The sequence below is a fragment of the Callithrix jacchus genome, chromosome 2, assembly GCF_049354715.1.
Source record: "Callithrix jacchus isolate 240 chromosome 2, calJac240_pri, whole genome shotgun sequence".
NCBI classification, from domain to species: domain Eukaryota; kingdom Metazoa; phylum Chordata; class Mammalia; order Primates; family Cebidae; genus Callithrix; species Callithrix jacchus.
The window spans coordinates 126,292,714-126,305,001 of record NC_133503.1 but is presented as its reverse complement, the minus strand read 5'-3'; the positions used below and the strand labels follow the sequence as shown (position 1 = coordinate 126,305,001).

The following is a 12,288-nucleotide window of genomic DNA, read 5'->3' as shown; positions in this document are numbered from 1 at the left end:
ATGAATGTTGGCTTATTATCTATTTTTGCAATGTTTCATGTTAACAGCTAAATATAAAGATTAATTAGAGAACAGACTTTAAATGTTCATATCATATGAAAAGTCCAAGATAAAATGGAACATGTGATAGCTAAATTTTTGTATTCATCATTTTCCAGAGAGTGAAAATTACATAGCCATTTGCTCAATTTTTCTTTTGGTTGTCATCTGTTTGTAAATATACACATATTTAGCTAAATATATATAGAATGCTATATATATATTTGATATTTTATATATGCATGTATAATTTTAGTAATCAAAAAAGTGGAAAGTATTGATGTTAGAAATGTCTTTCTGAGACAGGCAGTGTGAATTTCACTTTTAAAATAAATTTAAAAGTGTTTTTATTTAGCTAGTATTTCTGATAAACTGTTGTTCGTAGTTCTCTTTGTTGACTGCCTCTGAAGAATGTAAACATTTACTTTGGATTACTACTACTACTTAGTGGGAAAAATTTTTATTTCTTCACATTAAAAAATTAGCAAAACTGCAGAACATGCAGCTAAAGGGAGTCAGCCTTTTTTTCCTCAATCTTGATTAAAAATAAAAGTGGCAGAAGGCTCAATTCAAACAATATTGTTTGATTGCACTATAGCCTAATGTGATTTTTTACCTGAAAGGAGGGTAAATGTTACAAAAAGTAGAAAAATGAAAAGTCAGAGTTCTTGCTGTTAACTGCAGCAATATGTTGTATTAAGACATGAATTATATCAATGTGCTTCATTCCTGACTTCATTGTAGTGTTTTTCTTCTTTAATTTTCTTGAAATGCTTATTTCCTCTCATATAGAAATATAATCGAGGAACGTCTTTTTAGTTAGTTTTATTTTTATTTCTCCAGTAAGGAAAGAATGTCTTTTATTAAGTTATTTCAAATCATTTTGGAATATATAAAATAAAACAATCTTTACTCATTGTGATTAAACATTAAAAATAAAAACGGAGGTACCTTTATTATCAGGTCAAACATATCTACAGATTTTAAACGTTTAACTTATGTATTTCTTTTCTACATTGAGTTGCTGTTGAGGAGCTATCCATCTGTAAAACAGAATGAAAATACTCAGCAATGTTTAGTATAAAGAAAAAAGTTATATTGGCTCCTTAAAATCAGGCCTTTTAGGGAAGGTTTTTTTTTTTTTTGCATTTTGCCAATAACTGAAAAACTTCAAAATATTGCCATGAGAAGTAATCCCAACTCTATTATAAAAACTAAACATACTTGAATAAAGTATGAAATTCATGCTATAAACATAGAGTTACCATATTTAAAGTAATAAATTACTCAAGATAAACATTGAGGTAATGGAACTCTGAGTCTCAATTTGTCCATTTGTAAAATAAAAGGATTGGTAGGAATTATATTGGCCCTATCACATTCTCATATTCCATGACTATGTTAATCAATTTATTCTTCCTTTTAATATGCTGAAAAAGTTAAGTGTTTTAAACTAATTCTTTACAGCTTTAAGAAATCTTCACATTAATGTATATTTGTTATAACATCCTTTCTAGAGAATTAAAAATAAAACTAACAGGCATAATTCTGTAGAAAAAATCTGAGTTGCATTTGTGACTATGCTAAATACTGTTTTGAATATGCCTACAGCCAATAAGCTGGGACAGTCTAGCTGATTATTGAAAACAAAAATTTCATAATGTTAGGAGAGTATATACAGAGGATATTCTATCAGTCTGTCGAGCTGAAACAAGCTTCAAGAGATGAAAACAAGGAATGGGCTAGTGAAGGCTTGAGGCTGGAAAGTAGAGATGAGTTTTGAAAGGAATTGGGTATTTGGAAAGCTAAATAAGCCTGAATAGTATAGGGACATAACCTATAAAACTTCTTTTGTTGTTAATTTACTTTAAGTTCCAGGATACATGTGCAGAACCTGCAGATTTGTATAAAAACGCTAGAAGAAAACCTAGGCAATACCTTTCAGCCATTCAGGACAGAGGAATGGATAAAGACTTCAGGATGAAAATGCCTAAAGCAATCACAACAGAATCCAAAATTGACAAATAGAAGATAATTAAAGAGTTTCTGCAGAGCAAAAGAAGCTATCATCAGAGTGAACAGGCAATCTACAGAATGGGAGAAAATTTTTGCAATCTAGTCATCTGACAGAAGTCTAATATCCAGAATATAGAAACAAATTTGCAAGAAAAAGACAAACAATCCTATCAAAAAGTGGGTAAAACTTATGAGCAGACACTTCTCAAAAATGACATTTATGCAGCCAACAAACATATGAAAAAAAGCTCAACATTACTGATCATTAGAGAAATACAAATTAAAACCACAATGAGATACCATCTCCCACAGTCAGAATGGCAATTATTAAAAAGTCAAGAAACAATAGATCCTGGCAAGGCTGTGGAAAAATTGATATGCTTTCACACTGTTGGTGGAAATGTAAATTAGTTCAACCATTGTAGAAGACAGTGTGGCCATTCTTAAAAAATCTAGAACAATACTTCTTTCCTGTGAAAGTGAAAAACTGATTATAGGACCCTCACTAGGCAAATTCCAAGGTCAGAAATACCTAGAGTGCTCTTCTGTGGGTGTAGTATATTTTGTCTCAGAGGTTTTATTTACAGTGAATGAATATTTCCATAATTTAATGTCTTTGATTATTAACAAAAAGAATCCTTCACATTTGAAGAAAACAATGACTTATCTAGGGAAATTATACAAAGATTATGTCATTTCATTAAAACAAACATTACAGCTTCTTTTTTTTCTTCAATTTTTATTTTAAGTTCAGGAGTACATGTACATGTGCAAGATGTACAGGTTTGTTACATAGATAAACATGTGGCATGGTGGTTTGCTGCACAGATCAACCCATCATCTAGGTATTAAGACTAGCATCGTTTAGCTCTTCTTCCTGTGGCTCCTCCTCCAGCTTCTCCACCCCTGAGAGGCCCCAATGTGGGTTGTTTCCCCTCATGTGTCCATGTGTCCTCATCATTCAGCTCCCACTTATGAATGAGAACATGTAGTGTTTGGTTTTTCTGTTCCTGGATTAGTTTGTTGAGGGTAACAACTTCTAGCTCCATCCATGTCCCTGCAAAGGACATGATCTCATTCTTTTTAATGGCTGCATAGTATTTCATGGTGTATATTTACCATATATTCTTTATCCAGTCTATCACTGATGGGCATTTGGGTTGAATACATGTCTTTGCTATTGTGAACAGAGCTGCAATGAACATATGCATGCATGTGTCTTTATAATAAAATAATTTTTTTATATTTTATAAAAATGAACAGAGCTTCAATGAACACATGTGTGCATGTGTCTTTATATTCCTTTGGGTATATACCCACTGATGGGATTGTTGGGTCAATTGCTATTTCTGCCTCTGGATCTTTGAGGAATTACCACAGTGTCTCCCACAATGGTTGAACTAATTTACACTCCCACCAAAAGTGGAAAAGTATTCCTTTTGCCCTGCAACCTTGCTAGCATGTTTCTTGACTTTAAAGTAATTGTCATTCTGACTGGCAAGAGATGGTATGTCATTGTGGTTTTGATTTGCATTTCTCCAAAGATCAGTGATATTGAGCTTTTTTTTTTTCATATGTTTGTTGGTGCATAAATGTCTTCTTTTGAGAAGCGTCTGTTCATGTCCTTTGCCCATTTTTTCATGGGGTTGTGTTGTTTTTTTCTTGTAAATTTGTTTAACTTCCTTGTAGACCTTAGATATTACACCTTGTCAGATAGATATAGATTGCAAAATATTTTTCTCGTTCTATAGATTGTGTTTTCACACCTATGACAGTTTTGTTTGCTGTGCAAAAGCTCTTTAGCTTAATTAGATTCCATTTGTCAACTTTTGCTTTTGTTGGAATTGCTTTCAGTGTCCATCATAAGATCTTTTTCCACACTTATGTACTGAATGGTATAGCCTAGGTTGTCTTCCAGGTTTTTTGAGTTTTTGGTTTTACATTTAAGTTTTTAATCCATCTTGATAATTTTTGTATAAGGTGTAAGGAATGGGTTCAGTTTCAATTTTCTGTATATGGCTAACCAGTTCTGCCAGCACCATTTATTGAACAGGGAATCCTTTCCCTATTGCTTGTTTTTATCACATTTGTCAAAGATCAGAGGGTTGCAGGTGTGTGGACTTATTTCTGAGTTCTCTATTCTGTTACATTGGTCTATGTGTCTGTTTTTGTACAAGTACCATGCTTTTTTTGATTACTGTAATAGTGTAGCATATTTTGAAGTGAAGAAACATGGTGTCTCCAGCTTTGTTCTTTTTGCTTAGGATGGTCTTGGCTATTTGGGCTCTTTTTTGGTTCCATACGAATTTTAGAATAGCTTTTTCAAATTCTTTGGAGAATTCCTATAGTAGTTTAATGGGAATAGCATTCAATCTATAAATTGCTTTGGGCAGTATGGCCATTTTCATGATAATAATTCTTCCTATCTATTAGCATGGAATGTTTCTCCATTTATATGTGTCCTCTCTGATTTCCTTGAGCAGTGGTTTACAGTTCTCCTCAAAGAGGTCCTTCATTTCCTTGTTAGTTGTATTCCTAGGTGTTTTATTCTTTCTGAGGCAGTTATGAAAGGGAGTTCATTCATGATTTGCCTCTCTGCTTGCCTGTTGTTGGTATACAGGAATGCTAGTGATTTTTGCACATTGATTTTGTATCCTGGGACTTTGCTGAAGTTATCAGTTTAAACAGCTTTTAGGCTGAAACAACAGAGTTTTTCCATATATAAAATCTTGTCATCTTCAAAGAAAGAGAATTAGACTTTCTTTCTTTCTATTTGAATACACTTTATTTCCTTCGCTTTCTCATTGTCCTGGCCAGAATGGCCAGAACTTCTAATACTATGTTGAATAGGAGTGGTGAGAGAGGGCATCCTTGTCGTGTGCTAGTTTTCAAGGGAAATACATCCAGATTTTGCCTATTCTGTATGATACCGGCTGTGGGTTATAATTAATATTTTGAGGTACATTCCTTGGATACCTAGTTTACTGAGATTTTTTAACATGAAGCAATGTTGAATTTTATCAAAGGCATTTTTTTGCATCTTTTGAGATAATCCTGTGGTTTCTGTCTTTAGTTCTCAAACATAAAACTCCATAAGGGTTTTTCAAAATGCTAATATACAGTATTTGGGAGAATTAAGAGGTAGGACTTTGAAGAGTTCCTTTTTAGAACATTACCAAACAAGGAAGCATTCTTGAGTTAGGAATTGGTATAAAATTTATTTTATTGATTTAACACACTGAAAACTCTGCTAATATGTCATTTCTTCTCAAGAAGATTTCCTGGAAATGCCCTTACCTCTGTCAGAATCTATCATCCTCCAAGTCTGATCCTATCCATATGCTCTATTGACACTTCTTAGAAGTATAATTACTTTTAACATGGCATATCTATTATGAGACTGTACATTATTGGAGAGGAAGTGGCCATATCTTATTCGTATCTCTGTCTTCATTGCCTGAGCCTTATACTAGTTGCATTAAAGGTACTTAGTAGTTAATGAGTAAATGAATTACTACCAATACAAGAAAAGCATTTGGCATCCCAAGTATGAGTAACATTTATGCCAATTTATATGAAAGAGCTTTGTCTCAGGATATTCTGAATTTTTTACTAAACTTTTATTTAATTTGAGATAGAATTCTAATAACTCCCAGAAACCTTGGATGCTTACCAAAACTCCATGAAATCTTTAGAGATTTGCTTATCACCTAATTGATATGTCATAAATTGAAACACTTCCACAATCTTTTCTTTATTGCTTACTACACCTAAAGATAGCTGTGTAAATCTCAAAAGCTGAATATATTATGGACTTCTGAAATATCTATTTCTTATTGCATGCCTTAATTTTGCCTTGTAGTTTACTTAAAGAATTAACAACTACATCTTCAGAATATCTAGAAAGACCCAAAGCATTTAAATTCTTAGTATTAGTTATAATAAACTTTAAATTTTAAATAATATAATTTTAAGGTCTATCAACTGATTAAAATTTAATTTTTCCCTAAAATGACTGGAATACATTCAGGTGTGAAAGGGTATTAATGTTTATAAAACTGGAAGTCTAAGAATTTGAAACCAGGCTGTTACTTCATGTAAATTTATAGCTAGGGTTACATGAAAAGTCAGCCATGCATTAATGTGCCTTGGCAATTGTTCCTGGAAACTATGTGATTCTTTACCCCTGATGAAATTTTATTTATTATGAATTATATTTATTATGACAGCCAAAGAAAGATTCCTGAGAAAATCAGAAACTATAATAGAAAAAGAATAGATAGTATAATAATGGCATTCTGGCACCTTGGGCTCACATAGTCATATTGGCAGATCCTGGTTTCACCACACAGTGATTAGGTAGTTATTTGACTTTCTGGAACTCAGTATCTTTAACTGCAAAACTAAGGCTCAGAATTTACAGGATTGTTTTGAACATTAAATGATCAGAACATAGGTAACTCTTAATAAATGTTGGATGTTACTATTACTTTCCTAACTTGCGTTCTTTTTGATTTTCTGTCTCTTCCACTTTGCCAATTCTACTTTCTATTTCCTTTCAGTCTTATTTCATCTTTTATTTTTTCTAGTTCCTTGAATTTGATGATGATCCCATTATTCACTACCACACCCCTCCAAAACTAGAATTTGGGGCTAGTTATTCACTCCAGATAAGTTACAAAACTAAAAATGAGACAATATTCTATTGCTTTGTGAACTCCCTATTCTCACAAGGTGTCTCTCTCTCTCTCCCCACCCCACCAAACTTCATTTCTCCTCTTCTTCTCATCCTACTTTAATTGGGAAACAAGGTAGATACATGAAAGGACAAAATGTAATAAGATTCCATATAGTGGCTCTTTGTAAACAATGATGCAGTGAGCGTCAATGGAGGAATGGGTAAAGAAAACGTGATGAATACACACTGTGCAACACTGTGCGACCAATGAAGTCCTGTCATTCATCACAACATAAATTAACCCAGAGGACATCATGTTCACTGACACAAATTCTACATGATCTTCTATTTTAAATATTTTCACTCATTGAAGTAGAGATTAGACATTACTAGGAGCTAGGAGTGGGGTGTAGATGTTGGTCAAAGAATACAAAATTTAGTTAAGAGGAATAAGTTGAAGAGATCTATTGTACAATATGATGACTATATTTAATAAGAACACATTGTTTTCTTGAAAACTGCTGAGCATATTTTGTGTCCTTAACACAAAAAATAACTATTTATGTAATGTATGTTTATTTAATCATCCCACAATGTATGGTATACATATTTCAAAACATGTTGCACATAATAATGTATACAAGTTTTATTTTTAATTAAAATCAAATTGTAAAAATATGTAAAGACAACTAAAAATAAACGAATGAAAATGCCAAAAAATATACTATACATATCAGAAGATGAACTGAAAACTTTTTCGGTCTTTTGGATAAAATACGTGTTGAAAGAAAACTTTGAAGAGCTTCAGAATTATCTTTGATTTTTAACGCATTTATATTACAAGAGAAAAGGGCCACACCAACAGGAAAACAGATAGACTCAATTAAAAATAAATAAATATGGAGATTGACGGTTCTGACAATGAAGAAAGCCTTGACTTGGGGAAAGTGGCAACACCTATCAGAAGTTTAGCCTTGGCATTTTAGTCCTTCTCAATCTAGTTTTTAAGTGCTTCTAGAGTGCTTCATTATCTAAATCATGGTCATGTCTGATGCAGAGAGAAATTTATTCTCAGTCTGTTTTTCTCTGTCCTTCTGCTACAGGGAGGGGTGGACCAGAGAGATGTTTTTAAATTGTGTCTTTATTCCTGCTTCTGTATCACAGAAATTACGTTAGCAGCCATGTAAAAGTCATGAGAAACCAATCAAAACCTCATGGGGTGGAGTAACAATAATGTTACAGAATCAGTATGTTAACTGAATTTGAAACATTTTATTAGACTTTTGGAATGCTTTCTGTCAGGAAATTTCAGTCAGGTGAGAACACTAATTTTTACTAATCTTATCTAATCAGATATACATCTTGGAAAAGTGCTTTGCTAATCTTCATTATCTGAAGTGTTAATATAGAACTTTCCATTGATGTAAGACCTTGATTTCCTCTATTCATTATAACCTAGTTGATGGATGACAGTCTACTTACTGTTTGACATTTTGGAGAAAAAATTTTGTTGTCTAACTATGTCATTACTAAGAAAGTGGGAAAGATGAAAATTTAAGCTGTAATAAACAAATATTGTGAAACGATACACTTACGTAAACATTTGTTAAGAGAATTACAGGTAGTGGGGAAAGTCAGTGAATACCTTAAGGAGAGAATGTAGATAGCCTTTCAAATGTTGACTTTGTGACAGCACATCAGAGAAACACCAGACATTTTAACCTGCTCTGTTATTTTTACTACTTTTAGGCCCCTATTCTTGTTCATGTAACCTAATATAAAAGGTGGAAAAATGAAAAACACCATTGACCTTCCAAACCTTTAATTGTCTATTTGGGGTACAAAGGTCAATTACAGTTCCCTTAGGCTTATGGGTAATTCTTGAAAAGTTTAAAAGGTGTCAGTGTTGAACATATGTGAGAGTTCATATTTTATTGAATTTACTGCGATACAGTAAAGTTTTTATTCCTCCTGAATTCTGAAAGAAAGCTGAAGTCCCCATAGCAAAGAGTTTTAGAGATAAACATTTGGGTTTCGGAATACAATCATAATCCAAAATTGTATAGGGGGAAGAGGATGAAAAGGTTGAGTACCTGTATTATGTATTTATGACCATATTTTATCCTGACTTCATTTCTGGGAGTTACTTGAGAAAACAGAAATGAGGTAGGTAATTTATCCAAGATAACAAACCTAAGAAACTATGAGACAGAATCTGAGAAGACTGGGAAATGAATAAGAGGGATTTGCCAGAGAAATTCAGCAAGGTCATTCAAAGCCACGAGTGTTCTCAACAGAGAGAGTAAGGCAGAGGTCTCCAAACAGAGAGATTGTCCTTAATAAGTCAGTCTGCCTTTTCAGGTCTTTGAGACACAGCATTTTCTCTATGTATTCTCTGGAATTTGTCATCAAAACGTTTTGAAAGTAAAAATAAGATTTTTTTCTCATGAGGGACAATAGCAGTAAGACACTTGTGTTGTGTTCCAAAGGACCTGAGGTGCAGGAAGCCCAGTGCCCTCCAAGCACTGGAACCACAGCCCCTGCCCAACTGTATCAGACCATGCTAGGTAGAGACCACCAGTTAGAACTCTCCCATTTCCAGGGTGGTTGTCCGCTTGGCTTGCTTTTTTCATGTTCCCAGCCTCGGCTGGTCTCCAGCCTTAGGAGAACCTGTTCAACTTCAGCTCCTGGCAATTCCACATGGTTGGCCCCAACCTACAGCACCAGAACCAGCCTCCACTACTGCTGCAGAGTCTGTAGGCAGCACTTCCAATGGGGGAGCCACGGGATGCCCAGTCACTGTAGGAGCTGAAGGAATAGATCTATGTATTGCCTAGTATAGACAGCAACTAGGCCATTCTTTCATCCAAAAAGCAGCAGTTCTTCTTCCTTTTCAGTAGCTCTATAATTTTTAGCAAATATTGTTTCCAGTGGGCTTTCCCCCATTTCCAACCAAGTTCTGCTTTGTGAAAATTTACTGCAAAATTATTAGTATCAATATTTACAATACTTTTAGTGAGTTTTTCCAACCCTTTCATATACAATGTATACCAAAGATAATTCAATTGTTCTTTAGTTATTATACATCAGTAACCAATCTTAAGATTTGACTACTTTAAATTTTAATCAAGATTTTTAAACAAGTAATTCACATTACTTTCTACTTTCCAATAGTATACATTTAGTAATTTACATATCAATTTATGTTCTCAAATAGCCTTATATAATTATCATTTAATATATTTATAATATATATGCTAATATTTATAACTCCAAATACTTCTCTCTCATTTTGCTAGAAATCATAAGCAATTCCCCCTTTTAAAATTTATCTTCTTTTGTTGTTGTTGTTCTTTGAGACAAAATCTTGCCCTGTCTCCCGGGCTGAGTGCAGCGGTGTGATCTCCTGTCACTACAACATCTGCCTCACAGCTTCAAACGATTCTCCTGCCTCAGCCTCCTGAGTAACTGGGATTACAGGTGCCTTTCACTATGTCCAGTTAACCTTTGTATTTTTTTTTTTTTTTTTGAGATGGAGTTTTTCTCTTGTTACCCAGGCTGGAGTGCAATGGCACAATCTCAGCTCACCGCAACCTCTGCCTCCTGGGTTCAGGCAATTCTCCTGCCTCAGCCTCCTGAGTAGCTGGGATTACAGGCACGCACCACTATGCCCAGCTAATTTTTTGTATTTTTAGTAGATACAGGGTTTCACCATGTTAATCAGGATTGTCTTGATCTCTTGACCTCATGATCTACCTGCCTTGGCCTCCCAAAGTGCTTTTGTATTTTTTAGTAGAGATGGGGTTTCACCATATTGGCTAGGCTGGTCTCAAACTCCTCGCCTCATGATCTGCTTGCCTTGGCCTCTCAAAGTGCTGGGATTACAGGCGTGAGCCACTGTACCTGGCTAAGTTTATCTTCTTTAATTTTAAAATGGAACTATCATTTATTTTACTCTGCAGAAAGTCAGTCCATTCTGAAAAGGTCATTCTCTAAATTCTGCTGCTCTGCAGTAGCAGTGCTACATAGTTACTACAATGGTGTCGTTCTGTTCAATTTGATCATGTTGTTAATAGCAGTGCAAATCCACATGGGTCTAAAGCAACTTCAATTCTTGACCTCTCAGAAGACAGAGTTCCACTGAGGGGATGAAGACTGAGAGACTGAAGCATGTTTTAGAACAGGAGTGAAAGTTTACTAAAAAGTTTTAGAGTGGGGAAAAAAAGGAAGTAAACTGCACTTGGAAGAGGGCCAATCAGGTGACTTGAGAGATCAAGTATGAGGTTTGATTCTTGACGTGGGGTTTTCTATGTTGACATTCTTCCAGGATCTGCATTTAGTCTTCCCCTGTTTCCTCCCTTAGGGTGGGCTGTTCACATTTGCAGTGGCCTGCCAGCACTTGGAAGGGCCGCATGTGCAGTGTGTTTACTGGAGGTGTATGCATGCTCACTTGAGGCCTTTTTCCCTTACTAGTCAAATGTCCCTAGAAGGTCATGTACCAGTTAAATGCCACAAATTTGCCTTTAAGTGCACATGCTTGAGTCCACTTGCCCATCTCCTGAGATTTTATCAGGAAGCTGCTGATCACCAGTTTCAGTGTTTCTAATCTATTGCCTTTTCCTGGTGGTGACTGTGACTGCTTATCATTTAGAGACGCAGTTAACAACCACCTGACCATCACCTGATGGTCTCCTAAAATTCCTGGTGGTAAGAAGGGGCCTCTCCTCCTCTGCTCATGTCTGCCTGACTACCTACGCTAACCAATTTTCTATTGCCACATAGAAAATTGCCACACACTTAGTGGACAAAAAGTATCCACATTTTTAAATCTCACAGTTTCTGTGGTCTGAGTTCAGGTGTAGGTTAGCTGGGTTCTATGATCAGAGTCACAGAGGCTGCTGCATTTAATATTTCAACCAGGTTGTGTTCTCATCTGGAGGCATGACTAGGGAAGAATCTGTTTTCAATTATACAGTTGTTTCAACTGTTTTCAGATTATAAACAGAACAAATAGGATCTATCTATCTATATCCTATTATAAACAGAACAATTAGGATATATATATATATACATATATATATATACACATTCTATTATAAACAGAAGAAATAGGATGTGTGTGTGTGTGTGTGTATGTGTGTGTGTGTGTATACACACATAGAGACAGAGAGAGAGAAACTATGGGAAATTTATTATGGAAATTAACTTACATGTTTATGAAGTCCAATAAATTCCACAATATGCCCTCTTCAAGTAGGAGAACCAGGAAAGTCAGTAATTCAGTTGGAGTGGGAAGGGTGGTTCACTGGGATTACTGGTATAAATCTCAGAGTCCAAAGGCCCAAGAATCAGGAGCTTCCACAGCCAATGACAGCAGAAGATAGAGGTCCCAGCTCAAGAAGGAAGAGAGAATTTATTCTTTCTCTGCCTTTTTTATTCTATTAATCCCCCTGACAGATTTGATGATGCCTTCCTACAATGCTGAGAGTGGGTCTAATTACTCAGTCTACTGATTCAAATGTTATTCTTTGCCAGAAACATCCTTACAAACACAC

The 12,288-nt window shown here is 34.8% G+C and overlaps 1 long non-coding RNA gene across 1 annotated transcript in view; it reads right to left on the bottom strand.

The window, feature by feature from the left end:
• Positions 1-12,008, bottom strand: part of LOC144581430 (uncharacterized) — an 85,506-nt gene extending 73,498 nt beyond the window's left edge. The window contains exon 1 of the long non-coding RNA XR_013532253.1: positions 11,944-12,008. This is a non-coding gene — a long non-coding RNA (uncharacterized LOC144581430). The remainder of the gene's footprint in view (positions 1-11,943) is intronic.
• Positions 12,009-12,288: the final 280 nt, after the last annotated feature.